This window comes from Mustela nivalis (genome assembly GCF_964662115.1).
Source record: "Mustela nivalis genome assembly, contig: HAP1_SCAFFOLD_1349, whole genome shotgun sequence".
In the NCBI taxonomy this organism is placed as follows: Eukaryota; Metazoa; Chordata; class Mammalia; order Carnivora; family Mustelidae; genus Mustela; species Mustela nivalis.
Window position 1 is genome coordinate 45475 of NW_028135315.1, and position 27600 is coordinate 73074.

The 27600-nt window shown below is 46.2% G+C and overlaps 2 long non-coding RNA genes across 3 annotated transcripts in view; both read left to right on the forward strand.

The window, feature by feature from the left end:
• Positions 1-27600, forward strand: part of LOC309857831 — a 107285-nt gene that overhangs the window by 31202 nt on the left and 48483 nt on the right. The window lies entirely within an intron of this gene.
• LOC309857830 lies at positions 12138-14414 on the forward strand. Of its 2 annotated transcripts, none has more exons than XR_014307932.1 (3): positions 12138-12282; positions 12691-12780; positions 14335-14414. It is a non-coding gene; the product is annotated as an uncharacterized lncRNA (long non-coding RNA). The 2 variants fall into 2 exon arrangements; XR_014307933.1 differs by having other exon boundaries at positions 14290-14408.

Consider the following 27600-nt stretch of genomic DNA (forward strand, 5'->3'; position numbering starts at 1 on the left):
TTCTATTGCCTTTTTGACCATGTCCAAATAGCTGTCAAGTGGCATTACATTATAGTTTTGCTTTGCCTTTCCCTGATGGCCTATGATGTGGAGCATCTTTTCATGTACTTATTGGCCATTTGTAAATCTGTTTTGGGAAAATGTCTGTTTTAATTCTGCACCAATTTTCAGACTGGGTTATTTGCCTTTTTATTATTGGATCAAAATAGCTCTTCATACATGGTGGATACAAGTTTCTTATCAGGTATGATGTGCATATATGTTCTCCTGTTCTATAGGTCACTTTCTTACTTTCTTTATTCCATGAAGGACAGAAGTTTTACATTTTTTTAAAAGATTTTATTTATTTATTTGACAGAGATCACAAGTAGAGAGGCAGGCAGAGAGAGAGGAGGGGAAGCAGGCTCCCCACTGAACAGAGAGAGACCACTGTGGGGCTCAATCCCAGGACCCTGAGATCATGACCTGAGCCAAAGGCAGAGGCTTTAACCCACTGAGCCACCCAGGTGCCCCAATTTGTACATGGATGAAGGCCAATTTCTTCATTTTTTCTTGTGTCACTTGTGCTTTTGTTATTATATCCAAGAAACCATTTCTTAATCTAAGATCACAGAGATTTACATTTATGTGTTCCTTCTAGAGTCCCATAGTTTTAGGTCTGTGATCCATTTTCAGTCCATTTTTGTACCCTATTGTGTTGTGTGTCTCCTTTATTTTGCACTTGTCCAGTTGCACTATAGCTTCTGGTACACATGCGTCCTAAGTATCCTAACATCAGAACATGTTAATTAATATGGACCCCCAAAAGTATTCTAAACTTAAATACATTTGGGGAATTCTATACAGTAAATTCCCCTCTTGAAGTTCATAGCACATTATTTGCCCATGACAGGCTCTTGCCAGACAACAGTAAAGAATCCTGTTTGATTCCATTTAATCTCGTGCTTACAGAGGCCACGGTCTTGTGGGTGCTGTGAGGTGCCTTTTCAGGAATGAAGGACTCATTGCCCCAGCTGCTGGCAGTGTCCTGGTGCATCCCTCCCACCTTGGCACCCTTTGGGGATTTGCTCAGCCAAAAAGAGCTACCATGTTCAAAGTGATGCTCCCTTCTGGGAGTGGACCATATCCAGAAACTGATTGGCATGAAGATAGAAAGGCCTGGTTGTCTTGCCCCCAACTCAGGCCAGCTTTGGAGAGCTATCTCATCTTTAGAATCCTTGCAACATCAGCCAAGCCTGCCCTTAAGACTGCATAGCAATTCTCCTTCTCTCTGTGTCATCTGGCTTCTGCCCCTTCCCTTCCCATGGGTTGATCTTAAGAGCATTCCCGAAGAACCCTCTTCCACCCATAACTGCATCTCAGCTTCTAGGAGAACCCAGCCTGTAACAAAAAGAACTTCCCAAACATACTGGAATATGGACTATTCATTTGTATGAAACACCTGTCTCCCAGAGAAGTGTTCACAGAACATAGATTTGGGACACATGGTTAACGGAGGCAGGACTTGCAACCAGAAGAGCTGCTGTGGTTTCCAGCTTGTCTGCTGACTGGCTGGTTAGTCTGACCAAGCAACCTGTTCTGCAGGAGCATCAGTATATCATCAATAAATGAGCCCGCTAAAATACCTCATAGGGACAAGAGCTTGCCCAGCACAGTGCCTAGGTGATCTATTGAAAAGAGCTCCCTGAATCAGGGATTCTTACCTGCTTTATGGACTACTAGATCTCAAGTGCCCAGAATTATGTCTGGCACAGAGTAAGTATTTGATAAATATTTGAATTAACTAAGTAAATAACACACAGCAATCCTCTGAAAATGTTACTAAGGTAAGTTTCCAGTCCATATATTTGGATAGGTCACAGTCATTTGTAGGAAGAGATAAGTAAAGATCACTTTCAGTACAGATTAGAGAAGATTTACTAGCTGACCTTTCCTATACTGATTGGGCAGCCATAAAAAATACTGGACTGATCATTACTGCTGAGATGTCTTGGGCAGTGCCCCCCAAACCTTTAAGTAGAGCCGCCAATTTATTTTGCTGACCTTTCTGGTAATTTTTGGTGTAGGTCATAGTTTCAAGCAAATACACTAAAATGTCACTTACATTACATATGGTATTAGATTAAAGCAAACTTCATCAAGTCTCACTAAAATAGATTTTGAAGGTTTATTAATTTAAATTGTGAAACCTCTTGAGCCTTATTGAGAAGAATCGAAGTGTCATGCCGTTTGTGCCTGTTGTAGCATGAACGGGACAAAGACACGCAACTTAATTTAGCACATTCCAAGGCTTATGTTGCTAGAAGCAATTTCCTGCTGATGGGGCCATTGGAGAGCAAGAGTGAATAAAATTCCCCAAAGCTGCACTGTTTGTGTTGGGGATTACATAAGCATGGTCATGCTGAAAGACATAGTGTCTTCCCCTCTGAAGATTTCATCTAACACGCCGCAACACGAGCAGTGGCTCCCCTTCTGGCTTCAGGAAAGGCTTTGAGACTCTTGCCTCTTGGGCATAATGTAGTGGGAGAGAAACACACTATCATAAACCCCAAAGAAGATGAACAAGGAGAGAGCAGATCGAGTAGAGAAGGAACACAGAGCATGCTGCCAGTTGCCCCTGGAGCTTGGAAGGCACTCTGAAGGTACGACCTGAACTGTGTCTTGAAGACTAAATATAATTTCTGACGGATCGGGATATGAGGGGAGGAGGGCACTCCAGGAAAGAAACAGTACAAACCTGGAAAGTGATCAAGATTGGATATAGGGTGTTAAAGGCCTAGATTATAGGCGATCAGAATGAGAACAGGTTATGGTGGGGATTAAAGACCTAACGAACTCTTTATTACACGTAGCTGATCATGGAGTCAGACATGGTCTCTCCAGCTCTTGTGTTGTATTCCACACCCAGAGTCCTCAACCGCATTTTAAACTACTTGAGGGCAAATGTAAAATCATATAGAAAGAACTTATCTGAAATAAATTAATAAAATCATGTTTTAAAAAAGAAATAGCTTATCTGAAGGTTGGACTCTGGCATACTTGCATCTTGGGAATAATACCTTGAATGTTGAAACAAATGAAAATGAAAGAGGAAGAGAGAGGAAGAAGAGGTAGGAAGAGGAAGAGGAGGAAGAGAGAAAAGAGGCAGAACAGAAAGACCTGCAGGAAGGGTAAAACCCTATTACAAAGCATGGGTTTAGGAGTCCAGCAGCATGGATTTGAATCTTGATTTCTGACTTATTAATGATGGGACCTCCTCAGTTCTGATTTCCTTCTCTACAAAACAGACATCACAGCAGCACCTGCCCTGGAGGGGGGCCAGATGGAAAAACTCTCGAAGCACTTTGTGTGGTGACCTTGCATGGTGATGGGTCAGTCTCTGTTCCCTGCTCACGAAAGCTGCTGGGTGCCTTCGGGCACATAAGTTCATGACTTTTCTCAAAAGACAAGTTCTTATTTTGTGATTCAGAGCCTACTGGCTCTACTAAAAAGAGGTTTTTCCTTCCCTTGTTTGTATGGCATATAAAGACAGAGATGTGGAGACTGTCACAGGAAGAGTCTGCAGATATCATAAATGATTGCCAAGAGACCCATCAAGGAAGGATAGAGTTAGCAGTGCAGACATGTGTCTGCAGAATATACTGGGCACACTTGGCTGTGTTTTAAAGCACTACAAAGCCATAGTTGATGTATGTAACATGGTCTCTGGGTCAGTATGAAAGACTAATAAATGTTTCATTCAATCCAAGTACCTTCCATATTCAAAGAATTATGAATGATGTAGGGATGGTACAGATTAATAAGATGCTTGTTTTAATGGCGCTCACAAGTTAGAAAGTCTGTAATAACAGCTTGGAAATTTCCCATCCAAAAAGTTAAGATGAGCAAAAAATTTTAGACATCTGAAAAAAGAAGTGCTGGTGGAGGGGTGGTGTAGACAGCATATTTCCTGGCAGTGTTTGATAACAAGATTATAGAGTATGCTGTGCTAAGTGCAGAGCAGGTGCACACACGTTGCCTGCCAATTGAATTGGTTTTGCTCTGCTTTGCTTTTGCAGAACAAAATAGATAAAACTCACCACTCTTTCTCTGTTGGTAACTCATCTTCATCCCAAAGAACTGTTCCTCCTCCCCCATTCCCAGCTCTGTCGCTTGACACTGCCATCTTGCATCTTCAGGCTAGACATCTGGAGCCACCTTCCAGTCTCCTCTTCACCTCACCCACTGAATCCAGGGTTTTGGTGGTCTGCAAACTCCTTCTCTAACACTATGGACATTTGTCCCCTTCTCTTCCTGCCTACTTCTACTGCATCAGGGAATTCTTTTCACCCTAATGATTGCAGTGACCTTCCAGACAGTAGTTGTGCCCACATTTCCCTCCATACCCAGCCCATCCTACGTCGGAGTCCAGGGTGTCCACTCAGGTCATCCTGCCTAAAGGACAGACCTTGGAAACACAATGTCACGTGATCATAGCCCATACAGGAACATCTTTCTGTTCCATCTGCATTCTCCTACAATTCCTTGAGGGCAGGGACCATATCTGCTTATTTACCACTGGATCCCCAATGTCCAGCACTATTCCTGGTGCATAGTAGGCACTTAATAAATAATTTATGAAAGAATGAATGAGTGTTGAATGAAGAGCCACTTGGTCAGTGATCTATTACTGTAAGGCTTTTAGTTAGTCCTTTATTGTTGGAGATTTAAGTGTTCTTTTTTTCTCCTTTGAACAGTGCCATGGTGAACAGCCTTTATCTGTTAAGGATTGTATTCAGCTAAAAACCTGGTCACAGTAGCTTAAACATACAGGCTTTATTCTCTTCTGTAAAGGAGCGGAGACGTGGCCAGTTCCGTGAAGTCATTGGGGATGGTCTTCTTCCACTCTCTGTGTGCATCTTCCATCCACAGAGTTATAAGAGTTGCTGGAGCGCCAAACTTTTCCAGCAAAATTTTCACACAGGAAGCAGAAGCCCTAAATTGATTACGTTTTACTCAAAAAGATCGGGTGTTATTCAACAATAGCCAAATGCAAGGGTTAGTGAAACTTTTCAAGTAGTTGGTTAGTTCTGTCTTTCCAAAGTAAGTTAAAAACAAAAACAAAAACAAAAAACTATCTATCTATCTGTCTGTCATCTATCTATCTATCTTTAGGGCATAGCAAATTTTACCACTCTATAGTAACTACTGTTGCAGTATCACCAAGATGTAAACTCCACATATAGCCAGTCTGCAGCATGGAAAAGACGGGAGACCACTTGCCTTGCTTTCAGCAGTCCAGTGGGTGTGTTCATGGTGTTTGTGGAATTGACATCGTTCTACGGGAAGGAACATCTCGTTTATGTCCTGAAGGATGAAGCAGGACCATTTTGTTGTCAGTGTCTCAGATGCCCTTTGATCCCCACGTGGAATCGCTTCTGTCCTGCTGACCTCCTCCAAGTTTCCACAAGGTGTCTGTTCAGTGGACTAGTGGGTTCCGTTCTTCCGAGGTGTTCCAAGGCACTCCAGGCCAGAACAACCCAAGCTCAGGGAACATCATTCACTCTTCTTGGAGGGAATTCTCCCTGCGCTGGGCTGTGCAGTTGTGAAGCCTCTAGCCAGTGAGAGTCAGGGTCCACTGGAAAAGCTAATTATAGTTAATTCCTGGCCAGTAGAGGATAATTTTTTTCTCTTTGGTTTTTGGTTTTGTCTTTGTTTCTTTAATAATGAAGATCTGGTCGCAGTGAAGAAACGCTTAAGGGGGAAGCTATTTCATTCATCCTCTTTCTCACATCACCCAATAAGAAAGAAAAAGAACTGCAGGGGGAATGGAAGATTTAGGAAGACATTTACTTTTTCAAAAGTTTCTAAAGCAGACTACAAATCAGTCTAACTGATTCCAGTTGTGGGGTGATGTGAGTCTAGGCTTGGATATTCTCCACCAAGCAGACAGGGCAAACTTTTAGCCAAGTCTCCATATGGTTGGTGTTCAATCCATAGCTTTTGATGGATTGTCTGAGTTCTTTTGTGCCAGATCAAGCAGTTTCCAAAGTGCAAAAAATAATTATGGCTTTTTTCCCCCCTGTGTTAAAGAGTACATTGTGTGCGATATTCCATAGGTTCCTGGGACTTGCCTGAATATCTTCCAGTGTAATCAAATCATCAGTTGGTTCGTGCTTAGAGAATGTAGTAGGAAAGCAAAAAATGTAATTTCTTTGATTGGATTCTCAGGCACTAATTACTCACCCAGAATCCCATGGGTTCTTCTGTTTCCTTGATACCTATGACCCTCTATCCAGAAAGGAGGCCCTTACCCTCACAAATGAACATCTATCTCTTTAAGTCAGTGCTTTTTAAAAGAAACCATATAAGCAGAAATGGAAGGTATTGAAAGTATACTGAGTGACCGGAAGAATTGGGAAGTCTGAGAACCAGGCTCTGAGACTTCATTGCTACAAGAAATGCACTTTGTTGTTGACTAGCCTGGGGAGAGAACTGCCATGTCTCTTGCTGGTCTGGAGCCTTCACCTTGCTCTACCCCGCCAGCTGGTCTGCCCCTGGAATCTTGCTCAGCTACCCTCACCTCCAGTGGGAGTAGTTGCCTGGGGCCCTATCTTTGCAGAACCAGTTCTCTCTACAAGGACTAGTATGGAGTGTCTGAAGGGCGAAACCAAGGTCATATACCCACACTCTTCATGAACACGTGAGGATATGCTATTTGTTGTCAGGTTCCTACTACTCAGAGTCTGGTCCACAAAGGATAACATAAATCAGGCATTGGCTGCCTCGCCTGAAGACTCAAGGCTGGGGATTCTCTTCACACAGGAGGGGCTCAGATGCAAAGCTGGCCAAGAAGAATCACGAATGTCCACACTGCTTAACCAGATGCCATAACAGTGTTTTTGTGCCCATGTTCTTCTTTGGTCGATTAACTCCCATAGGAAGCAGTAAGGTGTGCCCAGGGAGAGGAGGCTGTGAAACAGCTGGAAATAGGAAGGGAACATTGTGATGGAGGCTGGGGAAGAAAAGAGGATGATATAATTTCCCCATAGCACTTGGCCAATTTACTTTCCAATCCAAGCACGGACGGTACGCCAGCATCCACTGTGTGACTAGCATGGCAGAAGATGGACCCTCATTTTGTGCAGATGTTGATACCCAGGTTGGGAGGAATAAGACCATCTCTCAGATCAGTTGGAGGAAGATAGAGGACTGTGCCTCCAGCACGGATGCCAACCTCTGGTGCATCTTGTTAGACGTGCAGATTTGGGGTGGGGGCTAGGATTCTGAGAAGCGCCCAGGTGGTCCTGAGGCTAGAATCTCTAGAAGAGCAGGGTACAGGAGCGTACATGTCGTTCGTGCCAAGTGGGAGAGCACTGAGGTAGATCATAGTGTCATGGAGATTCTCTGAGGGGAAATGCCTGAGATTCAGGCACTGAGAGTGGATAGACTTAACTAAGCCCTGACACGGGGGCCGGAGTTGATTAGGCAGAGAGTAGAGGAATGCCTGCGTAGGGCCCCCTTGCGGGTTATACCAAGGGTGACCAGCTGTCCCACTTTGCCTGGGACTGTTCTGGCTGTAGCATAGAAGGTCTTGTGACCTGGGAGCAAGTGTCCGACTTCTGTGATGTTTGCCCAGTAACACCCGGCCAGAGGCCGACCATAACTGTGCGCTGTTTGCTCAACAGATTGGCCAAGTTCACACTTTACAAAGGTTAAAGTCACAGGGAGTCCATTTCATTTCTGGTCTTAGTAATGGCTTGGAAAGGAAGCAGCAAAGCTTTAGATAAGGCAGTCCTATTTTTCTTAATACTGTTGTGATATCAGTCTTCACATCACAGCGTTACAGTGACATTTTTTAAGTAGGGCCTTTCTTTCATTACTCAGAAAATTCTAAATTTCTGCATATATAATTCTAAATTTCTGTGTATATAATTCTAAATTTCTCTGCATATATCCCAACACGGTATATGAAATGTCAGAAGCACAGCGGGAGCCCCCAGAAACGTGTGTCTTAGTACTTCTGGAACGACATCGCTTCATTTCAGCAGGTCAGGTGGACCGTGTCATTGAAAAATTTCTATGTCAACCACAGCCATAGACATGCTGTCCAGTCCCCTGGGTCAGAGTGGCTTGCCCTCACCCAGGCAGTAACCATCCTTACAGCTGGTGTTTTTCTTAAAGAAAGTGTTTGTTTGCTTTGATCTGCTTCCTCCTTAGCCACAAGCATGGTGGCAGTTCCTAGAGAAGTGCCCCGTTTTTGGTCTCACCTGCTGAGCCAGAGAGATGCTCATGAATTTTGACATCTCGGTTTTCTGCCTGGGGAACCCGAACAAAGTCCAATCAGGAGCAGCTGCTGCTTTTCACGGAGCAAATCCTCCAGCCAGCTGATGATGTGTGCAACCCATGCATAGCTTGCGGGAGGCAGCAGGCCACCTGAACAAATACAGCCAGGTGCTGGTCCTGCCAAGCCTTCTGCTCCTGCCCTGCAGAGCTTTAACCCTTCCTGCTGGCTCCCGGAAGCTGCTCTGGTTGGGGTGCTGAAAACCTCGGTTTTGAGAGGACAGACCAGTCTCTTGTTTCCCTCCCCTCTTCTCTCCCTCCTTCCCTCTCTCCCTTCTCTTCGCCCTCTTTTTACCCTCTCCTCTTCATCTCCTCTCTCCTCCAAGCCCTTCCCACCCCTTCCCTTCCTCCCCTTGTCTTTTTCCTTTCTCTACCTCTCACTCCATATACACCCCTCTCTTTACTTTTTCCTCCAGGGCTTTAACCGGTTATTATCTTTTGCAAACTTGCCCCCAGGAACTGAGTAGCCTGTTCCCTTCTCTTCATTTCCTTTGCTCTGAAGCAAGGCTGCTCCAAGTCTGGCCTGCAACTTGAGAGGGCTCTGCAACCGGAGCAAGGGCAGGAAATCACTGTGTTTCCCACAGGATCTGATTGTAACACTAATCCCACAGTTAATTGGAGTTCCCTCACTGGGCTTAACTCCCCTCCTCTCTACTTTGGGAAGTCACCCAAAATAGTTTTTGCATTTTAAGAAGATGGTGGGCAAAATTAGGGAATAAGCTGGTGGGTAAAGGAAGTATACAAATGGACATTTTTTGGCGGGGAGACATTGTGCTCTGGGGAGCTGACCGTTACAGAGTTTGGTGCATGTGAAACTCAGCACTGCAAGGGTTAACACTTCAGCTCTGTTCAGGGCCCAACCCTGACCTGGATTCCTCCTCATATTGGACCCTGGGCTCTGATGCTTTCTCAGCAGAGCCTGCTGGGACCAGTGTATGCAGAGACCTCCCCAGCCAGGGCCAGCCATGCCCTGTGTCCGGGGCCTGCCAGTGGCTGGAGGGACTAGGGGCTGATGAAGGGGCTCAGTGTGGACATGAGCAGTGTGTCTGAGACAGGCTAGCTCCAGGTGGTTTTATTCCCATGTGGAAGCTCCAAGTTTCTACTGAGATTTGTAAATGATGTACTTAAAAGAGTCAGCTTTCTGTCTGATTTTGGAGAAGATGTTGTCCCCTTCTCCCTGGGGCCGATTTGACCTTTGTGACTAAGCAGCCTTGGGTCCCTAACCTTCTTGAAAGAGAAGTTACTTTGCCTTACCAAAAGCTTGCAGTGTGTGGTGCTGTTGACTGAGAAGGGCCCTGGGGAAGTGGGGCGCTCGGCCTTTGGGGGAGTCTCACGCTGGGAGAGGGGGCAGCAGGCTCTGGTTTGGAAATCTATGGGTGAGGGTTTAAAATCTGGCAGCCATCTTGACATTTTGCCGGGGACACTCTGCCAAAGCCATCCCCACACGGTCCTGATGCCACAAGCAGACGAGAAGGATATGGGGAGCAGCACAGGCTTGGAGAAGCACAGGCCTGTGAGGCAGGACAGTGCAGGGCTCCTGTCCTGATCCTAACTGGCTGTACAGTCTAGACCAGTGTAGGCACCTTTCCTTGCCCCGCATTGTTTCCTCTGTGCTGGAGGATAATGTCTCTTTCTTGAGGGCGGTTGCGATGATTGAGGGTCTCCTCAATTCCTGACATGGGCTAGTTATGCATTTGTGGGTTACGTGCTCAATAATTGCTGTCTTGTGTAGAAAACAAAGAGAGGGAGCACCAGGAAGCAGGAAGGGGAGGAAAAGTGGCTCAAATGGCAGCAGAAGACATGCAGGAGTTAGGCCTTGGCCTCTGGTAAAATGTCTGTTGTGTGAGGGACCCACAGCAGAAGACAGGTCCTTTTGGAGCATGTGGGGCATAAGCAGAGCTGCTTCTGGAAGTGGCTGCGGTGCTGCTGGTGGCAGTAAGAATCAGGTGGCCTGATTTGTAGAAAGGTCTCAAAGCCTGATGCCAACTACACCCTGGACACGGGGTTTGTAGCCGAGCTTCTCTTTTCGTTCTCCAAGGCAAATTTTGCTCAGTTTGGAACTTGGAGCTGATGGTTGGGAATGACAGGGTTCTTGAAACATTTTTCTTTCCCCGCATGGAGGGTTCATTCCCACCTCCACCACAGGATCCCCTGGAAGTGTCTGGCCCTCTTGGAATTTCTCATCACAATTTCAACGATCTCAGCTGCCACTTGCAAGCACCACTATTTTTGCTCACGAGGGTCCAAATGCCTGGGGTCCTCTCACTTGGAGTCATACCCCCTGCTGGGTACAGACCTATGACCAGCTGAGTCAGGGTCAGGGGAGAGTGGAAGACTGGAACCTGCCCTCTCACAGCCCGCATCCACTCCTGCTCTTGTGCCAAGGTGGCCTCGTGGCTTTGAGGTGGCTTGGACAGGAGAGATTTTGCCTTTGCTGTTTATGGCCCATTGATAAAACCACTCTACTCTCTTCCTCTTTCTCTCTCTCAGTGTTGCATTTTTCAACTGATTTTAATCAGTAATGGTGAGTTTTAAGTCTATACATTTATTTTCTCGTGATTTCCCCTATGGGTCCATGCTAGTAGCTTGGAGAAGACAAGTTCTTAGTAGAACCCTGTCTCTAGGCCGTGTGCCTCGTGAGAGCCTCACCGGGAAGTGAGGTGAAGGGGGAGTGTGTGGGCGTAGCCACGTGTTCGTGGTCTTTCCTTCCCCTTTCCCTTCGGAAATGTTCTAATTTTGTTCCTCCTTAGAAGGAACACAGAGGAGGGTGTGGCAGACACACACAGACACACCCTACGTGTCTACTCTTGAAAATTTCAAATGCAGTGCTGCTATTTTTAAAAGGCACGTGGAGCTGTGCTCTGGTTGAACAATGCAGAGAGCTATTTGTGCCGATTCCCAGCTTAACACCTGCCTGCCTGGAATGCCAGTGTTTCCAACTTCAGTGAGAAAAGTAGGGGCCTAACCATAAGGACTTGTCTGAGGGCTGGGGGTGGTGGGGCATCCCCGCCGCAGTGAGAATTGCATAAGCTCCCAGTTAGAGAAGTCTTCTCCTGGCAAATGGGAGGCTATAGGAGAGCAGTTGGCCCTGTATTAGGCTCCTGATGATAATTAAGGAAAAGAAACAGGATGCAATCCATAGATTGGAGATCCTGTGGGGTCATGATAAAACTGAACAGCATTTTGTCCCATTTCCTGCTTTTCATTCCCAGCCCAGGTCTGTGTTACTAAAAAGTGAGGGTGTCTTAGAATAGAATGCCTCCCCCTGCTCCCTCTCGCTCTCTCTCTCTCTGGCCTCCTCTCTCTCCCCACAGAGCCCCCGCATCTCAATGTGTATCTGTATCCCCATCATCAAAACATAGGATATTCTAACAGTTTCTAGGGTGTTCTTAATGAAATACCACAAACTAGAGGCAGAACAACAGAAGCCTGGGTGGCTCAGTGGATTAAGCCGTTGCCTTCGGCTCAGGTCGTGATCTCAGGGTCCTGGGATCGAGCCCCACATCGGGCTCTCTGCTCAGCGGGGAGCCTGCTTCCCCCTCTGTCTCTGCCTGCCTCTCTGCCTACTTGTGATCTCTCTCTCTGTCAAATAAAATAAATAAAATCTTTAAAAAAAAAATCCTTTAAAAAAAAAAAAAAGAAATTCATTTTCTCCACTTCTTCGGGCTAGAAGTTCAAGATCAAAGTGTTGACAGGTTTGGCCTCTCCTGAGGCCTCTTTCCTTGGCTTATGGATGGTCACCTTGTCATTGTGACCTCACGTGTCCTCATTGTGCAGTTGCCTCCCTGCTATCCTGTCCTCTTCTTATGGGGACACCAGTCATATCAGATTAAGAGCCCACCTTTCTGACCTCATTTAGCCTTAATACTTTCTTAAAGATGCTAATCCTTATGTAGTTGCATTGAGAGGTTAGGACTTCATCATATGAATTTCGGGGGAACACCGTCTGTTCTGTAACAGGTATAAAGTAGCAAGCTCTAGAAGGTACACTTGAATCGGAGCACAGGTGTTGCTGACAGTGACACTATATAGCCCACAATTCACACTCATCCCCGTGACTGTGGGTATATATACATGGAGGCCACAGCATGTCCAGACAGAGCCATGCAAGACCTTGGACATGGCCTATAGAGTTACATAGGGCTCAGTTGTTGGATGGGGGGAACATAAAGTTGGAGCTCCAGTGGCTCCAGCATTGGGTGGGACCCAGAAACAGCACCTTTGTCATCTTCACCCAGAACCCTGGATGGCAGTGAGATAGGGGAGAAATACCAATGAGGAGACATTCCTGGAGCTAGACAGAATAGGAGGATCAGATCCACACCATTCCAACCTTTGACCTCTCCCCTCCTCCACCTCCTTCCAAAGACTTGGTTTGTCGTAAACAGATGACCAAACCCCTGAGAGAGGAGACACCAACTGACCAGCCTCAGGACTGGACCCCATTAACAAGTAAAGGTGAGGGGTGCCTGCGTGGTTCAGTGGGTTAAAGCCTCTGCCTTCAGCTCAGGTCATGATCCCAGGGTCCTGGGATCAAGCCCTGCATTGGGCTCTCTGCTCAGCAGGGAGCCTGCTTCCCCTCCTCTCTCTCTGTCTGCCTCTCTGCCTGCTTGTAATCTCTGTCTGTCAAATAAATAAATAAAATCTTAAAAAACAAACAAAAAAACCCACAAGTAAAGGTGAGCACCCTGCCCCTGAGGGAATACAGCTCTATGGGCTGCCTAGAAATTGCCATGGCAAGACTCTGAGGAGGGTAGGTCCTAGTGTCCTTCTAGTGCAATAGGCCTCAGGGTCCCTCATGGGAAATGCCCAAAAAAGCCAATGAGGAACAATGAGGTACCCTTACCAGAGTGGGTTCCTCTACCAGGACTCACCCTGCAGGGTTGCTGACCTTTGGGGAAGGAATCAAATGGAAAGAAAGAGAATCCTGCCCTCCCTGCCACTTGTTGAGTAGGGATTTCACAAGGCGACCATTGGGCCTAAACAGATGGCTGCCCTTCTGCAACTGCTAAGGACAAGCAGGGGCTTGTTTCCATTTGTGTAAGTGCTGCTGGGCAGTGATTTTTCTTGTCATTGCATGATCTCTTCAAGGGGAAAATGGTGAAATACTGCAAAACACTGAGATCACTGTCTTAGAGTCATAAGTACCACCCTAGTTTTTTAAGTGTCAGGATGCTGCTGATGGTTGTATTCTCTACTCCTTGTTTTCTCCCAGGTTCCGCCTCTTTAATTTCCAAAGATCAAATCCTAATGGAGCTCCCCCTGTTGCTCAGAATAAATGCCAAAATCTTCATAATGGGTACACAGTACGGGGTCCCTGGTGGCTCTGTGACTACATCTTTTGTTACCCTGTGGTCCTCCCTGCTCTAGACCCTCCGTCTCCCTCCTGTCCCCGAATGTCGGGTGTGTATCTGTCTCATGGCCTTGGCTCTTGTGTCCTTTACTAGGAATGTCCTTCTCCCACATATCTGCAAGGCTCCCTCCTGCACTTCCTCAGGTCACACTGACATGTCCCCTCCAAGGTGAGGCCTCCCCAGCCACCTGTCTGAAATTGCACATCTACTTCTCTATTCCCAATCTCCTCGCCCTGCTTTATTTCCCTCTGCAGCACTTCACACAATCTAACATTTACATATTTTACTTAATTATTGGGCCTCACCCCCCATTAGAATATAAACTCCATGCCTGATTAGTTCATTGCAACATCTCCACTGCCTTGAATAGTACCAAGTGGATGCACAACATTGAATAAATGTCTCCCTTTAAGTAAAAGCCCCTTTTCTGTCTGGGCTTGACACTGAGTACAGTGTGCAGTTGAGATGGACTTTGGGAGCTCCCTGCCTCCCAGGTGGACAACAACTTAAAGACTCCCAGTGATGATACCTGTATAGATGTTGCAAAATCAAGGTATATAAGAAATATAGCATTTCCCATGTGTCTACATCTCAACTAGGTTTCTGTTTCCAGGTTATATCCTGGATGATAGAAACTCACCCTTTCTTTTCCCTAAAGTTGTGGCTTACATCAAGTTCCAGGGAGCGTATCTTACACCAAAGGACCCAATGGGTGCCCCAAACTGTTCTCGGCTCATGTAAGTACCTCCTGAAATCTACAGCATGGGCCTTTGTCCTTGATCTGTGCATGTGGCCACAGGGAGATCCTTGTTCCCATCCACATGCCCCCTGAGTTTTAGTGGTTCTCTTCCTTCCATAGCACTCAAGGGCACAGATGCAGTGTTGCTGCCCGTGCTCCATGCTCGGGTTTGGACAGCTCTAAGAACATGACAGAGCCCCCAGTCCTGACTGGCTACACCACCAGCTCTGTTTGTAAGGGCTCTGCCTAAGAAGCAGGGGGCCAGAACACTACCCAGCTTTTTGAGAAGTGCCAGAGCCTAAGAATCTCACAAGGTCTCCTCCATCACTCTATAAAAAGAGAGTTTTCTCAGACTGGTAGCCAAAGGAGAAGTCAGAGCGGTCTGAAGCAGGAAGCCAGGGCCAGGGAGCTTGAGAGAGACCCCTCCATCCTTGCTCTGCAGGGCCCTGGATTCTTGCCAGTGACCTGAATGAGCTCCAAGATGGATCATTCCCAGTGTCCCCAAGGAAGAGGCCAGCCCGGCCAGCATGTTGATTTCAGCTTGGTGGGAGACCTCCAGCAGAGGACCCAATTGAGCCCCCCCATTCTTCTGTTCTGTAGAACTGTGAGCAAATAAATGGGTGTGGTTTTAAGGTACTAGGTCTGTGGTGATTTGTTATGGAGCAACAGGAAATTAATATGGGGATACAAGTCAAGGTGCCTGACACCAAGGAGGCACCACTTAGTAAATTCAATGTCATTTCCTCTTTTTTTTGGTTCCTAAATGTGTTATAGATAAGCCGTGGCAGAAATGATGTTCCCCAAACACTTTCTACATTTCTCAGACTTTCTTGCCAGTATGTGGAAGCCAGAGCACTCCTTTTGGCCAAGGAACCATAAGTGGAAGTGATATGTGCCATTTCTGAGCTGAGGCAGTTAAAAACCAGGGCTCCAGTGTTCCTGTTGCTGGAGAGCTGGTGTTCCCGACGGTGCCACTGCAAGAGCCAGTGCGGCTAGCCAAGTGCCCTGTCAGCCTGCACGACTCATGGCATAGACTAGACTTCACCTAAGTAACCTGCACACTCTCCCCCGAAGAACACAGCTCTCAGAGCTTGCAAAACAAATGAAGGAGGGAGAATTCATTTTGTAAGTTCCTGGCAGCGTCCCTAGCACGTTCAGTTTTCCCCTACAGGACACTAGTAGGAGTGGTCAGAGAAAAGTGTTCAGAGGCACTGCCAGGGGAAAATCAAACTGGAGATAAACCCATTGCATTTTTGCAAGTCATTGAGGAAATGTTAGCTTTAGAAAATGTATCTATAGATGTTTTTCTACAACCCTGAACCTTTTCTAAAGAGTCGGGCTTGTTTCTAAAAACTAGAGCACTCTGGCCAGTCATCAGTGTTTGACAGCCAGATCTCTGGCCTTGGTGTCCACCACCCTGCATTACCACGTGCTATTTACATTCTCCCCCCAAGTGTTTCTTTGGCCATCCTCTCTCCACTCCTCTCCCCTGCCACTTGGAGTGCCACTGAGACAGTGACCTTCTAGGAGGTCAACCAGGTCAAGTTGATACCCTGCTTGAAAACTCTGGCAAAAGGCCAAACTCCCATCTACAACACACAAGGATTTGTGTGCAATTATGCCATGCCCCCATCCTCCACCTCCTCTCAGACCACAGCTCTCTCTGGTTGCCATCCTGGAGCCACACTGGTCTTTTTTTCCATTCGCCCCATTCACCTAGGACGTGTGTGCTGTTCCCTCTGCCTGGCCTCCTTGGGCCTCACCGTTCACATGGTGGTTCTGACTCCTCTTGTAGACATTGGAATGGTGTTGCGTGGTCTTCCCTCCCCATTCCGTCTTGGTGCCCTGTCATGCCCCGCATTCTCTATCTTAACCCTTAATCTGTTTTCTTGAAATTGGGAAAATTTCTAGTTACTTAATTTGTTTACTAGTTTGCTCTTCCCCAGTGAGAATGTAAACTCTATGAGTAGTCTGAAGGATTGGAGGTTTTACTCTATTAACAAGCCAACAAATTAGCCTGCCACTGGTTAGTGAATGCTGGCAGAAGGCAAGAGGCTTCTGGTCCGAGACAAAGGTCTTTACAGCACAGGAGCAATGTGAGCTCTCTGCTTAAGCAGCAATTCCCTTGGCTTCTCAAGTCCCCATGGAAACGTCCAGTGGATGCTGCCCATGCAGCAGGTTGGTGTCACAGCTGAGGAACCCCATGCTTAGGGAACCCCCATCTTTTATAATGGGAAGCAAGCCAACCTGCCTGACTGGCTTTGGATGGAGTCATCTTTTCTATACTGTATGGTAAGCAAACTTGTCTTTTTCTCTTGACAGAGATACTGTCTTTGCCTTTCAGGCTATTTGCTGTATATGCATCCTTGAAAAGACAGTGCCTCTGCTGGCAAGAGGGGCAGAAACCTGAGACCCTATGGAGACCTGTCTTCCCTGCAGAAGGCAGAGCTCATCAAATCAGACCTCATTCTCAGCTGTAAGCCCCAGAAACAAAATCACGGGGTGCTGCATGGGACAAGCAGAATCAGTGCCTTTTCTGGAAATGCACAGGCATCATATAGGCTATCAGTGGCTCCATGAAAAGACATCTTTTCTACTGCTTTCCTTTATCTTGGAATTCCACTTGAATTTGTCTTGGCTTAATTTTGGCAGAAAAATGAGATAAAATACTACTTAAACTTAAAATAGACATGATAGGACAGATTTATCTCTGGGAGATCCTTTGAGTATTATGATAGAAAAATTGTAATTTTAAAGACAACTTTTGTTTAAGAAACTCCAAGTTTAAAGCAAATACTGAATAAGGAGGGAGGGAGAGAGTTCACAAAAGGAAATAACTGGGGGAGCAGAAGGGTAGTTATAAGAAGGAGTGGTGTTGATCTCTGCTCTCTGAACAGTTAAGTCTTAGGGTATCTTCTTGGGCGGGTCATTAGGTAGGAGACCAAAGTCTGCAAAAACTTCACCCAATCCTCCATGTCCTGTGCCCAGTCAATTAGGAAACTTTGTCAAGGGTTCCTCCTAAATCTCTTTTTCTTTTCTTTCTTTCTTTCTTTCTTTCTTTTTTTTTTTTTAGAGAGGGGGGAAAGCACACATACAGTGGAGGGCAGGGAGAAGAGGGTAGGGAAAGAATCCTGAGCAGGCTCCATACCCAGCACAGTGTCTTGATCCCACGACTGTGAGATCAGGACCTGAGCAAAAATCAAGAGTCAGATGCTTAACAGACTGAGCCACCCAAGAGCCCCCACCTCCTAAGTATTTCTTAAATCTGTCTACTTGTACTTAGCACCTTGGCCACTTCCTTGCTCCGACCCCCACTCCCTCCCTCTAGGATGATTTCTTCAGCCTTCTGGCAGATCTCCCTGTCTCAATCCACTGTCCACATCTCAGCCTTGGAGGTCTTTCTGGAGTTCAATTCTGATCATGTCACTCCCCTTTTAAAACTTTTCAATGACTTCCTATTTATCTCAGGATAAAGTTCTAAATGAAAATGGCTTATGAGGCCCTCCCTCTTCGTATGTTGTCTACTTCTCCTCCCTCATTTGACTGACTCCCCCTCTTTCTCTTAGTTTCAGCCACAATCGTAGTGATTACCTGTGCAAGAATTCCTTCTCAGCCACTCCTGGTGCAATTTACATGTTGCTCAGAATCTCAAGAAAAACCAGTTGAGAAATCAGGCAGTCATAATCTTATAAGAATTAAAGCTTAACAATCAACATAAGGATATAACTAGTTTGAGGGAGTTGAAAGCCAGAATAATGAAGTTGAAAGCAAGAGCTGGAAATACTATGTAGAATCAAGTTAGGGTCAGTATCTCTGGGAACCTGGATAGGAGCAAGTAGGAGAAAAATGGTGGCGTCTAATCAGCCAGTGAAAAGCATGTTCATGGGTCTCTCTTCTGCCTGTTGATGAATTCTTGTGAAAATAAGAAATTAATCACTTTATATGCTTGGTATACTTAATACAAATCTTACAAGTAGTGTTCTAAGAAAGAACAAATTGTGGAGTTGGTCAGCAGGTAAGAACTATGGATGTCCCTGATATAACTACCAATCATTCCTGTCTCAAGTTAGCGTCTATTCTTCCACGAAGTCACCCTTGACCTGTAAATCTGGTTTAGGACTCACACACTGTGAAAGATTGTTATGTTGGTGGCTCCCAAAAGAACCACATCTCCTGGTTTTCATAACCTATGTGGTTCTCTCCCATGTTGACTGTGGGTTTGGACATGTGACTTGCTTTGGCCATTGAAACCCTAGTCAAAATGATATACACAAATGATTGCTATGACTTGCACACTGGGGCTTATTCTCTTGGAACATTCTCCCTTGGAAGCCAGACACCACACTGTCAAGAAGCCCAAGCTAAGCTACTACATGACCCTGGATAGGCCATCTTGGACCTATCAAGCTCCCAGTTGAAAGCAGCTGCTTCCAGCCAAGCCCAGTCTACCCACCAAATCGTGAGAAAGAAAAATCTTTGGTTTTTCTTCAGCCATTGAGTTTTAGGATGTTTTTTATACAGGAGTACATAACCAAAACACACTGCTTTGTGAATTACCTGTTACTTCTCTCTCTGCTAATAAACTAAAGTTCTAGAAAGACCGGTTCATAGTCTGCTTTGTTTTCTAAGTAGGGGCTAAGTAAAGGCTTTTTGAATAACTTCTCAAGTTCCTCAGGTTAGGTCAGACTCAGCAGCATCACTGACCACCTGTGACCAGCTGGCATTAGGCAGAGTGATTAATTAAGTATTTTGATTCTATTTGAATAGAGGTCATTAAGGAAAGGAAAGGTAGCACTCCATGGATTTCTGTACCTTCTGCTGAAACAAAGACACTGCATCGAGTAAAAAGGAATTGTGACTTCAAAAGCTGCTACCTCTTTGAGCTTTCTTGTTGTTCTTTGGAAGCCAGTTTAGCTTGAACCCCCCAGCTGACCACTTCTTAGAACTTTGCTTGGAAAATACTGCTACTTCCAGACACCCGGAAGGTCGCGGGAGAGGGGAATGGGAGGGTGAGGAAAAGGGGGGGAAAAGGTTCGGACTGAGCCCATGCTAAAATTTTTCATCAAGTCAGTCCCTGACTCAGCACCCCAGCATGAGGTGATCACTGCTTCTTCTGAACCCCGGGAAGGTTTTTATCCCCACCCTCTGGCAATTAATCACTCACCACCCCCTGGCATCCTTTGTGTTTTCTGCATTCAGTCCTGCCATTTAATTTTCCACACATTTATGTCTGCCTCTTTATTGAGCTCCTGCAGAGCCTCGCACATTGTAAGCACACAATAAATAGCTCCTGTGGAATGCTTTTGCTGCAAGCAACCCTATCAAAAAGTGGACGGGAAAGACTTGGAACAGCCTAAGGTAGGAGCTCAAAGACAGGGCTGGAGCGCACCAGTGTTCAGAGAGGGCGAGAGTTGGCCTGACGGTGTCAACTGCTTGCCTTAATTTCTGTTTCCCTGACTCAGTGGTTCCCTGGCATTAGGAGACTTAGCCTGCCTCGTAGCTTGGTCTTTGGGGGAAAAGCCAACCCCCTTTCTTAATCTTTAAGATGAGGGATGGATGATGTACAAGTTTCTGTCACTTTCTGCCTTTCTGCAGCTTTGTATTTCTTTTTCTGTCATTTGTGGAGTCTGAATCATTTGCTCTGCCTTCACCAAGGCTGCAAAAGAAACTTCAGCTTGAAGGATTTTGGTCAAATATAGTCTGTCCTGCTGACAGAGATACAAACTGGGACAAGGAGGTCCTGAAGCAGCCTGAGGAGTCTCTTCAAAAGGAGGTATCCCTTCTGAAGGAGGTTTTTAAAAGTGGAGATAACTTGTTTGCTGGCTGGCATGATTTCTGTATGCGTACAGCTTCTAGACGCCTCTCTGATAATGCCATGTGTCTCAGAAATAGATCTGGGCCACGTTACACAGAAAAGCAGCATTAGAAATAAGCTATGCTACCTGTATCCCTCAAACCCCGCCAATACTTCTTCAATATACAGCCTTTCTTTCTTGAAAAATGACGAAAATATCCGTGATTCTAAAGTAAAGTCAGGAAATAAACCTGCCTGGGGCTGCTCTGGCCTCACCCCATCCCTTTCAAAGTCCTGCACTTTAATGGTATTTTCTAGAAGCCAAGAGGGCACCAAGGCTTCCTGCTAACTATGCGCAGCCCCACCCTTGCCCCTCCCAGTCGCCCAGACTCAGAACAGTTTCTCCTGGTAGGAGGCCAAATTCTAAGAATGCTAAGATGAACCCCAAGATTTCACCTCTGGTGTACACATCCTGTATAACCCTCCCCCTGAAGAGAGTGGGACCTGTGACTATTAACGGGATAGCCACTCCCAGGATTAGGTTACATTACATTGGTAAAGGGAAGGCGTACTTGGGTCACGGTACACGTGTTGCATTGTATGAGGCGTTCTTATACCTGCCGGGAGGGAGATTCAAGGGGAGAGCCGTTCTCCTGCAGCTTTAAGCATCCATGCTGTGTGTGGGTGAGCAGATCAGGGCAGGACCCAAGGGCGGCCTCCAGAAGCTGAGCCTGACCCCTGCCAACAGTCAGTCAACAAGAAAACAGCACATCGATCCCCACAGTGCAAGGAACCAGATTCTGCCAACAACCGGAGAGCTTGGAAGGGGAGCTCTGGAGGGGATCACAGCTCCTGCGTACACCTTGATTCCAGCCTGGGGAGAATCTGAGCCACCTCTGGACGCCCAAGCCTCAGACACTGTGAGATGGAAACCATGTGTTGTTTTCAGCCACTTTAGGGGCTATTGATTTTGTTTCACAGCAAAGCAGGGGTATAAGCCCCTCCCCTCTGTCATAGCTCCTAGCCTGTCAGGAGGAGGTAAGTGCCCGCCAGACAGTGGCCCTTGCCGCAGGGTGGACAACTGAGCAGTACTTTTCCTGGAACAGGAACATGCCTTCAGTCTTCTCCCCTTTATACTGTCACCCCTTTTGCAAACCCCAAACATTCTGCCGGCCCCAGGAGTCCCATGGAAGCCTCACATGGATCCTGCCTGTGTGCGGACCCACAACTCACTGATACTGCCCACCCCTGCCAGGGACCCCCGTTTGCTGGAGGCATTAAAACCCACAGCATGGAGCTGGAATCTCAGTTTCCCCAATACAGAATTCTAGGCTTTTTCTGCTGTGGGTGCCATGCGACTGCAGGCAATTTTTTGAAGGCTTGATATTTCTATCAAATGTTACAGAGGGGGCATCCCCCGAACCACAAACTAAACCCCATGAGCTAAGGGGCCTGGCTGTGGGAAGTGTCTGGAAAGCAGCAGGTGTGCAAAGAATGGTTTCTGCTTTCCTGTGGTCCTTATCTGACCTCACTTCTCCTCAGAATACACACACACACACACACACACACTCACTCACTTGCTCCAGGAAACTCGCTTTCCCTTTGGGAGGGGCTCGGAGGCTCCCAAGAGCCTCTGGGTTCTGCCTCTTCCTGTGGCTCCAGAGCAGCCCTGTCTCAGAAGGTGGCAGTGACCCAGGACAGAGGGACAAGGTGCTCCTCTGCCTCCATCAGGAGCACTATGGCCCGGTTCCTGGGAGGCAGTGAGCCCAGACAGGAGAGTCTGAGAGGAAAAAGAGTGGTGCTTCCTGGCCAACCCTTCCTTCATTACTGATCCCTCCAAGGAGCAAATAAGGGAAAGAGGGCAAGGGGAATAGTGAATGTCTCTGCCGGAAGTGTGGGGAAGGGCAGATTCGGAGGGGAAAAGGAAAGACATTGTCAATAAGTGAAGGATCCAAATAGCAGTCAGCATCATGTCTTCCCTATCAAGCAATTACTGTGCGGCAGATTGTGTTTTGTTTTGTTTTGTTTTTCCTTAGAGATATGAAGAAATAATATTCAAACGGCCAAGGTTCAAAATCTGTGGTTACTTGCTGAGAAATACTGAAAACAAGTTAATGAAGCTTTAATTCCTGGAGAGATTAGCCTGCGTGCTGGCTCTGGTGCTATCTTTCCTTTACACGGCTTGTCTCCACTGATAATATGCGCTAATCTTGTGTGGGGTTTGGGGTACTTTTGTGCTTTTCCTGCTGCCTTTCTGCAGGTGTTTGTTTTGTTTTCCCCAGGCTGGAACAGGGAACTGATCTTTCATTTCCGGGAGTCTTTCTGTCTGTCATTGCCGTGGAAATACTCTAGGGTATCAAAACATCACCCACAATGGCCCTGGCGCCAAGCCTGGTGCCCCTGCTTCTTACCGATATTTTCATCACAGCCTATTGATTTTAAGGGACCAAAATCCCACAAAAATTATCCAAGAAAGGGAGGTGGGGGACACTTGTGGTAAGGCCAAAAAGACAACAACCTCAGGACCCCCTATGGCAGACTTTCTGATCCAGCAGCAGTGAAGCACTTGGTGCATTGCTTAAGGAATCAATAGTCTCTTCTCTGATTATTGTAATAACTATTGCTGCTCAGAATTCAAATAATCATCTTTAGGCTATCTATCTTAGGTAGGATTAAGGATTTTTGTTAGTTTGACTGGTCTTGTTGATGTTCTATTTACTTACTTTCTTATTTTTTAAGATTTTATTTATTTATTTGAGAGAGAGAGAGAGAGAGCAAGAGAGAGCATAAGCCAGAGGGAGGCGAAGAGGAAGAGAGAGAAGCAGGCTCCCAGCTGAGCAGGGAACCCAAGGCGAGACTCCATCCCAGGACCTTGGGATTATGACCCAAGCTGAAGGCATATGCCTAACCCACTGACCACCCAGGTGCGCCTGTTTTTGATGTTTTAAAACAGAATAGAGAGCAAAGGAGCTCAATACAGACAAACTAAAGCTTAGTTTAGCAAATATTTTCACGGCTTGGTGCCATGCTTATTTGAAAAGATCCAGCTTAATCCCACCAGGCTTGGTAACAAGGATTGCCAGAGTTCAAACTCACCTGGCTTCCACAGGGTCCTGGAGTTTGCATGAGCCTTTTCCAGGAGGTCTTGGAGCCTAAGACGTTGCCCAGTAAAGGGGGGGAAATGTGGGCTTTCTTCTCCTGGGGGAATACACACAGCAGCTACTGTAATCCATGGCCAGACTAGGCAGCGGACAGGAGGACGAGCACAACCAGCCTGCTGAGAGCCACGGTTTCAGCCTTTCAGATGTTGTTCTCTATGGACAACTCACCCAAGTGGCTTAGTGTTTGGTGAGGCTGGGGTCCACATTGGACCCCCTTGGGCTGGTCCTCTTTAACCTGCCAGCTCTTCAGTGTGAATCCCTCTCTTCCTTCTCAAGATTTTATTCCTGCCCTCAAAACATGCCACAGCAGCAGCCACAACAGAACTGGGAACACGATGTAGGGTGATGGGTTGTGTTGGGGACCACTTGACTGGTGGTAGACGAGGATGCATGCCGGCCAAAGCCCATGCTTTCATGCTACATGGTCCCCACTGATAAGGTCTCCTTGCGGCTGGTACTCTGGCAAGGGTCCCCGTATTGGTCACACAAGTAATACTGACATTGTATTAACGTTTCTGACTTGCTTGATGGAAGAAGAGCCTTTCTGTGATGTAGAACAGTCTTTCTGCATGAAACCAGGATTCTGGAAAGTTCCCACAGAAACATCAATTGGAAAACATCTGGAAGTTTTGACAAAGAAACTTCTAAATGGGAGCATGGGAAAAACAAGAAGGAGCTAGAACATTCTGTCAATTTCAGGACTAATTGGGCAATGTGATGAACACTTTGTGGAGAATAAGTGTAGGGCCACCCTAACTAAACTGTTTTCATCCAGGATAGTACTTTAGTCCAGGAGACTCTACAGTACTCAGCTGGGGCCAGTTTCTGGCCTGGGGGTGCTTTCCCTCCTCACATTGAGAGGGCTCCATTTTTTCCTTCCAAACTTTTTGATAGAGAAGCCTGAATTAACTTTTATAATCTCATTTTTTTTTAAGATTTTATTTAGTCATTTGACAGAGACCACAAGTAGGGAGAAAGGCAGGCAGAGAGAGAGAGGAAAGCAGGCTCCCTGCTGAGCAGAAAGCCCGATGTGGGGCTCGATCCCAGGACCCTGAGATCATGACTGGAGCCAGGGGCAGAGGCTTATTAACCCACTGAGCCACCCAGGTGCCCGAATAACCTCATCTTTTATGTATTCTCCAACTCATAGAAATCTGATTTCCCCTCCCACCTGCCCACTGCAGAAATCTACTTGCCAGACTTTGATAGACCCTTTGCCCTTGACTCAGGTGCTCCTCTCCCTCTCGTCTTTCTACAGCTCCTCTTCCTCCACCCTGGAGACATTGCTGCTGCCGGTGTTGGCTTCTTGGGACCGGTGGAGCAAAACTGGGTGGCTTAGTACAGTAGGGATTTATTGTCTCACAGTTCTGGATGCTGAAAGTCCTAAATCAAGGTGTAAACCGGGCTGTGCTTCTCTGAAGGAGACTCTGTCCCTGTCCCTCTCCAGCTTCTTGTGCCTTCTGGAAATCTTGGCATTCCCAGCAAGCCATGGCTTGTAGCTATGTTGTTTCCATCTCTGTCTCCATCATCGCATGGCCTTCTTCTCTGTGTATTCAAATATTCCTTTCCTTTCTCTTATAAAGCCATCAGTCATTGGATTCAGGTCCCATCTTAATCCAGTATGACCTCACCTTAACTTGATTATATCTCCAACATCTTACTCCCAGATGAGGTCATATTCACAGGGGTTTAGGGTTAGGGTGTAAAATATCTTTTAGGGGGATACAGTTCACTCCATGAGATCCCCCAAGGATCTTTCCATGCCCCTCTTCTCTTCTCATTATGAATTTCATCCCTCAAAGCTCCAACCATTCCCATGGTGGTATTCACACTATGTATAGAGCTGACTCCCTATCTATATGTCCGTCCTGATTTGCCTCATGATTTTACCATTTCTTGTTGACTATTTCCCTGGACACCACTACCTTACACTCTGCATGTTCAGAATGAATTTGGTCGGTGCCTCACCTTGCTGCCCTCATCTCTCTCACCTTGGCATTGTCCTTGATTCTTCCTTAAAATGATTCTTCTTCCTGGATTCTCTATCTCAGTTCATGGCTTCACCACCCATATTCTTAATTACATTCAGACCTCAGAGTCATCTTCAAACTGTCCATCTCATCTTCTTCATTCCTAACATTCAGTTGGTCACCAAGAAATGTTCATCCTACCCTAGAAATGGCTGACAAATCATTCCCTCTTCTGGACCTCCAGTGTTAGTGAAATCTCTAGGAAAGGACAGGCTTTGCATTGGCCTCCCTGTCTGTGGTTTCTTTTCCAAATCCTATGGATTATGTCGATGGTTCTCAAAGAATGGTCCCTAGACCAGTCCGATCAGCATCACCTGGAGCATGTTAGAAATGCAGATCTCCACATCCCACACCAGACTTCCTGAATCAGAAACCTGGGTGATTCCACTGCATGCACAATTCTGAGAACAGTTGACTAGAGGATCTGCTCCTGTTGCTTCCCATGTTCAGCAGGGATTTATCCTGTTGGCCTTCTGAAGCCAAGCTTCTTTATATAGCATTCAAGGATCTTTGCAGTTGCCTCAGTCAGTATCCCACTCTCCTCTTGCCCCATTTCCTACCGTGCTTCCTGTGCTCTCCTCCATATGATGTGACCTTTCCCAAACTGTATATATACTGTGTGTGTGTGTGTGTGTGTGTGTGTGTGTGTGTGTGTGTTTCCCTCCTCTTCAGAGGCATCAGTTCTCCCCCTGCACATAATGGCCCCCCTTACTTCCCCAAACCTTGTAAACGCTATTCCCCTATAGTATAAGGTATCCTGTGATATCATCCATTTCCCCTCTGTGAGTTTCTGTGATACCTTTCTCCATCCACCATCAGAATGTCTCTACTTTATTTATATCTCGGGACAGACACTATGGTAGGAATGAGGATATGACTTTCCCTATATTGTATCTGATGATACACCTGTGGCCCATTGCCCCTAAAGCTCATCGGGCTTGGGGTATAAGCAAGTTCACACTGCATTCATCCCCACATTTGGGGTGCTCTTTTCCCCAGCTTGCTGGGCAGGACTTGTAGATCCAATGTCTCTCTCTCTCTCTCTGTCTCTCTCTGCCCTCAGTATCCCCAGGAGGCATCCCACAGAGGAAACAAGAGTCTCTCCCCAGTAACCTCCCCAGGCCCACCCACTCCAGTGCTTCTGCCACAGCAAGCCTCCACCTTGGCCCACAGGAGGCTGATGCTGACCATAGCCTCTAGACATCCAGTGTGCTAACAACATGAGTGTTCTTGATTTTCTTTCTCCCAGAGTGCCCAGCTGGGGTGGATCCGACAGTAAAGCATCCCTGTACTCCCCGCCCTTATTCTACTTTGGTGTGTTTTGTAGTTTATAGGGTTGTTCTTATGTGGAAAAGTTCATGTGATATAGTAGATGAAGAAACACTGAGTTCACTGGCTGAATGGGTTTGGGAGAATTACTTAATGTCTCTGAGGATCAGTTTCCTCATGCAAACTAAAAATAGCCCTCATGAGCATTCACAGGATCGAATGAGTGTATATGAAAATGCTTGACACCGCCTGGGTTCAAAATTCCACTCTGCCACTTAGGCTGGGTGACCGTGAGCGCATTATTAAACTTCTGTTTGCCTCAGTTACTCTCAATAATAAAATGAGTATCGTAATATTTTGTAACTCACGGGGTTTTTTTGTGGATTAAATGAGTTAATATATATTACAGGAAAATGATATAAATTATGTGTTATACAAATATATGTTTGTATTTTGTGTGTGTATGTGTATATATAACTTAGAACACTTCCTGTGGTACAGTAACTACTACATAAGAATTTTTACCATTGTTATTTTAAAAACTTATGCAGATATGATACACTATTACACTAAAAGTATCAACCCACAGAGACATGGTGTAGCAGTAGAATTCTGGGAATTCTAAGTGGAAAGCCTGAAAAAAAAAAAAAAAAGGAAAGAAAGGGAACGGGAGAATTCAGAGAATGCCTTAGTATTTTCTTTAAAAAGTATTAAACCTGGAAAACAGAGTGCAGCCTGGTACCCTGGGAAAATCAGGTTTCTGTCCCTACAGAGCCAGCCTGCTGCCTGTTCTAGCCAGGAGAGCAATGTGGAGAAATATTATGACAAATAATGAGATGTGGTGGGGTGTGACCCAACTGTTAGAGAGAAGGGGTGTTTCCAAAAGATAGCCTGAAAGTGCAACTTACTGAAGATCCTCCATACGCTTAAA